The sequence below is a fragment of the Chinchilla lanigera genome, unplaced genomic scaffold (genome assembly GCF_000276665.1).
Source record: "Chinchilla lanigera isolate Chin_1 unplaced genomic scaffold, ChiLan1.0 scaffold00033, whole genome shotgun sequence".
NCBI classification, from domain to species: Eukaryota; Metazoa; Chordata; class Mammalia; order Rodentia; family Chinchillidae; genus Chinchilla; species Chinchilla lanigera.
Genome location: NW_004955434.1, coordinates 175,217 through 180,863, shown reverse-complemented (window position 1 = coordinate 180,863; position 5,647 = coordinate 175,217). Strand labels below are relative to the sequence as shown.

The following is a 5,647-nucleotide window of genomic DNA, read 5'->3' as shown; positions in this document are numbered from 1 at the left end:
TTTCCTTTCCTTTCCTTCTCTATCCCTGCCCCACCCCACCCCTCCCCTCTTCTCCTCCCTTCCCTTCCCCTCCCTTTTCTTTCCTTTTTTCTTTTCTTTTTTCTTTCTCTCTCTCTTTCTCTCTCTCTTTCTTTCTTTCTTTCTTTCTTTCTTTCTTTCTTTCTTTCTTTCTTTCTTTCTTTCTTTCCTTATCCAAATGTAGTGTACTGTTTTTGAATAAATCATCTTGTTAAAGAGATTTTTTTAATTCTAAGAAGGTCTGTTTCACACATATGCCTCCTACTTACTGTAATATTTTTCTAAATTAAAAAAAATCTTTCAATTTTGAAATTAGTTATAGGACATATTCTGTCTTACTTTTGGTTCTGTGGTTGTGAGCCCAATGAGGCTTATGCCTGAGCCACAACTGTGTCTTGTATGTCCTACTGTGTGTCTGACTCTTAAGCTAGTAACTGCTAGAAAAAAATGAAAATAACAAATAGGAAACTGAATCCTAGGAAATTAAATCCTTATGCCTGTCTAAGACAATGTAATGTGTGTGTGTATGTGTGTGTGTTTGTGCATGTGTGTGTGTTTGCCTGTGTGTGTGTGTGTGTGTGTGAGTAGATGTGAGCATAATTTTGGGACTATGTATGGAAGGGGAGGGGGAAACCTAGGCATGTATTAGTTCAATCTATGACAAAGAGATGTCTCAGGCAAAGACACTTTCTCAACCTCAGGGAGAGAACATTCTAGAAATAGTAAGCCAAAGTCTAGGAAAAAATGAATAATTTGAGGTTCATGAATGGAATTAGATCAATCAGGTGTACCTGTGCTTCATGTTGGGTCTACCTTAGGTAGAAACAAATACTGAGGTCCTAGACTGGAGCCCGAGTGACAGCCAAGTGGAGGAGCAATAAGCAGACCAGGAAATGCCTCATGATCTGATTGTTGAGTTCCAATTCCGCTACCCATGGCCTGTTACGCATACTCTAACATAACATTGAAAGGCAGTCAGACATTTAAATACGCAAAATAGTCAAGAATTTATTTCAGAGCATATATATATATATGTGTATATATATATATATATGTGTGTGTGTATATATATATGTGTATATATATATATATATATATATGGGGGTGGTTAGGAAAGAGTATGTACAAAATAATGTGATTGATGACATCTACATATATGTTCCTATATGTGTAAATATCTACACATGTACATGTACTTACAATCATGTTGTAATACATAGTTATGTATACACAGACATACATGTATATCTGTGCATTTTATACAAGTAATGTAAATATTAACATAACTAATTATTTTAGATTCTTAAAAAGTTTTTAAAAATATTACTCAAAGTATTTATGAAGAGATCATGGCCTTCTTTTTTAATGTGTTATTTTTTGTTTTCTATCAAAGGATTAGGTGTGATCATAAGATTGATGATTGTACTTTGTTTTAGTTACAACTAGTAACTCAATAGAAATCCAAATTATAGTATACACGTCTCGGTGTTTCCTACAAACTTCACAGAGAATAGATCTCCACTCTCAGGTGTATAGCATCTACAGTTTTGAAGAAATTCAAACTGGTACAGTATGAATCCAGTGAGTTCTTTATCTGGAGAATGCACTTTACCTAACAACCTATGCCTCCACATGACATCATGAAGAGAATTTTTAAAGATCTTTTTGAGAAAAAAATGGACCTATACAAATAGTATACATGTATTTAGGAATCTATGAAATACAAATTATCAAATATATGCCTTATGAATTTCAACCACATGACAATTTCAGTTTTTTATAGATTGGTTCATATTGTAATTTCAGATATCAGAAGGATATGTAATTGAAGTGTGATTAAATTAATGTTATTAAAACTTATTTTAGATAAATTTTTCAGTTGGGAAGGGGATCAAGGGAAGAAAGGAAAGGGGAAGGAGTGTGCAAAGGAAATAAAGAAAAAAATTGAAGAGGTGTGTGATAGACAGGTATCAACTCTTCACAAGGAATATAATCATGTAGTACACATATGTCCTAATAGATAAAAACTGAAAAATTTATTAGATACAGTAAATGTAAAAAGTTAAAGTTACTTGTTATTTTAAAACCTGAAGAAAGTGTAACTTCCAAGTTAGTTTGCAGTCTCTTGTTCTACTTCTCCAAATCCTGAGACGCCTTCTTCTCCAGAGACATTGCTGCATGTGGATGGCCTCATGGAAGTTTTAGGTTTTTCTGAACCTTTTCCAAACACTCTGTTTCCCTCTGATTTCTTGAACTTCTTGAGGGATTGAAGTAAAATAATAGGAAAAGAGCTTGTGATGAATTATCATAAAAATCATGACAGATGTTATATGAAGGAAAAGAATTTAGAGCTTTGTGCACACATAGTATTGATTAAATATGTATTTCATGCTCTTGGTCTTTCCACGGGTCATATCATTTTCTGAATACTGAAGGGCTATTTATTCCACAATGGGCACTTACTTTAGAACTAAAAAGGTAGTGATGAACAAGGCACTCATGTGTTGGAGTTTGTATTCAGGTGAAGGAGAAGAGAAGCAAGCAACTGAATACACACATAAAAACAGATTAAAGATTTGGGTAAATATTATTCAGGAAGTAAACAGCATCCTCTTGTAATGAATTACTGAGAGGACTGACTAGGTGAGTCTGGGTAGGAGAATTGTCTCATACAGAATGGCCTTTGAAATGCATCTTGAAGAATGCAAAGAAGTTGATCATGTTGGGAAGAAAGGGAGGATGAAAGATAAAAATTGGGACAAGGGGACAGTAAACTAAAAGACCCAAAGAAAGCAAGATCTTAATATGATCATGGAGCTTAACATGAACCAGTGTGACAGGGTCCAGTGAGTAAGGCAGACGGTGGACTAGGCTGCACGACAGAGCCTGAGTCAGGTAATAAAGCACATTAGAAGATGAATAAGGAACTTGGTTTTGCTTGATGCCTACTGAAAACCACTGAACTGAAAACCATTAAGCAGGTTTTAAACAGATCTTCTGAGCAAGAAGTGAGTTCAAGTTGGGTGTGCATGGTGATAAGATATAACATAGTAGAAATTCCTAGTCATTGCTAAGGATGCAGCTACAAATGTTGAGTCACTAGAACACTTGATGTGGAGATGGGTGAAATTAGGATATACTTCAAGTTAGAATCAATTAACTTATTATATTTTGTATGGATCAAATACGGTACCTAAATACTCAGGCTTAGTACATATTACCTGTGTACTAATGCTTAGATGAATAAATTAAATTCTACCTCAACACTGAAATGGCATTCATTTATTTTGTCCTAAATAATTTTCATTACTGAAATTTGAGACACTTTTCTCTATATTTAGAGTTCCTAGATTTGTACAAAGAAAAGAAGAGCTTAGAAAGTAGAGCACAGTAAAATCAGTTATCAATATTTCATTGAGTTTATAGTCAACCGTCCTTCTTCTCAAAGTATTTTGTTAGAATACTTTATTATATATAATTTATATCTAAAAGCTATAAAGCATTTAGTAAGTACAATTCAATGACTTTTAATAGATAATATGGAAACCCATGAAACCACCACTATAAACAAGAAATATTGTATTTCCATCACCTGCAGTGTTTATTTGTACATCTTTGAACATGAAAACCCAAACAAAAATACTATATGTGTATAAATAGTATGGTGAATCTCAATTATATACATACTGAGTTTCAAAGTCACAAAACCATCTGCCTTTCCATCACAATATTCCCTCCACCAGCCTACATTCTCTGCACCCTGAATATGTATATATATATATTGTTTCCTTACCTTATTTATCTTTTATTTTTCTTCTATGATTCAAATTATAGAGCTACTTTTCACCTGTATGAACAGGATCAGCACAGTGGCACCCTCTTCCTTCCTCTCTCTATCACCTTAGTGGTGACAGTGGGGTAGGTAATGTCAAGGAAGGAATAGTTTCATTTATTCATATATGAACAATGTGTCTCTTAAGAACTGAATTGTACTCTTCCCTCACATTTCTATGTTAACATTTTAACACTTGGCTTGGGTTTATTTGGAGATGGGACCTTAAAGAGGTAATTAACGTCAGTGAAGTCTTAAGAATGGGACCTTAATCAACGAGACTAATGTCCTTATGATAAGAGGAGCACACTCTCACAGAGAAAAGGCTATATATGGGCACATTGAGAAGGCAGTTACTTGCAATCCAAAGAAAGGGCACTCAGGAAAAACCAACCTTGCTGATATTTCTACACTCTGAAACTACACTGTTGAAGCCAACCAGTCTATGATATTTTGCTATGATAGCCCCAGAGCACAAAGTGCCTAATCTAGTGTGTAACATTTAGCTGCCCCTACTGCACTGTAGCAATTGCTAGCCAACTATACTTGAGAAAAATACAGAAAGGATATAGAGAGAAGGAAGCAAAGTATAACCAAGGATATTATATATCTTCTCTTTCATGGTATTCAATTTAATGAAGAATTATCGAACATATATTTTTATTGAAATTACAATAGACTATACAGTGGAAATGGACCAGTGGAAAAACATTTTGTTCCCATAGGGGGGAACTTTTGTATAACAGGATGAACAATATATGACAAAAGAGTGGGAAAATGCAAAAGCAAAACTTGCATAAGGCACAAAGGAAGCACATGCAAGAAAGTGACAGGCTCCACTGGGGTTTTCCAGGGAAAACTTCTTGAAAATATTCTATTAGGTTTAAATTTTATTTATGTATTTATTTATGTATTTATTATTCTCTTTTTAAGACAGTGTCTCGCTGTGCAGTTCAGGCTGACCTTGAGCTCACTTGGTAGCCCACGCTGGTCTCAAACTCATGACAACCTTCCTGCCTCAGCCTCTCGAGTGCTGGGGTTACAGCCATGTGCCACCTCTCCTGGTGGTTCAAATTTAAAAATAGCGAAGAATTCACCATGCATAGAGATGAAAACCACTTCAGGAATATCAAAGCATCAGATTTGAGGGATATTAAAGAGTGTTCCAGGAACCTTTAATATTCTACTAGCAATAGACCATTACTTTCATGTGTTATGTGTGTGTAGTGTATTTTTATTCTTCCATGATGACATGTTTCCAAGGGGGAAACATTCTATGAAGCAAGTGGATTTGTTTAGGACCACTCAAATAATTTCACAGTGACTACCAGTGTGAAAGACTAATCATATTATTTGCTCACTGTTATTCCCATTCTTATTTAAAGAAAAATGTTTTAAAAATTCTTATTGCAAAGTACATTTTTAGGTAAAATATTGGTGGTTCTTTCTCTCATGTTTGGAAGCAAAGTATAGAAACCTGTGTATGGTATTCTAAATATATTTCCTTTAATTTCCTCCTCCCATTTCCACGAAGTTCATCTTCATGTTTCTTATCATCAGTCTTTTATTTTACTCTTTAATAATTACTCTTTTTATTTTACCTTATCTTTTTATTTTACTCTTTTATTTTACTCTTTTACTTTACTCTTTTAATAATCTTTTATTTTACTCTTTGAAATATGTACTTTGGGTTTCCTATAGAAATAATCTTTTATTTTACTCTTTGAAATATGTACTTTGGGTTTCCTATAGAAGAGAAGCTATGAAATATTTAACATTCTGTGTATAACGATTTCG

General features: G+C 34.0%; 1 long non-coding RNA gene and 1 pseudogene across 3 annotated transcripts in view; one reads left to right on the top strand and one right to left on the bottom strand.

The window, feature by feature from the left end:
* LOC102018214 overlaps positions 1–5,647 on the top strand; it is a 52,859-nt pseudogene that overhangs the window by 2,307 nt on the left and 44,905 nt on the right.
* The window catches only part of LOC102018523, a 34,715-nt gene that overhangs the window by 26,849 nt on the left and 2,219 nt on the right, over positions 1–5,647 (bottom strand). The window lies entirely within an intron of this gene.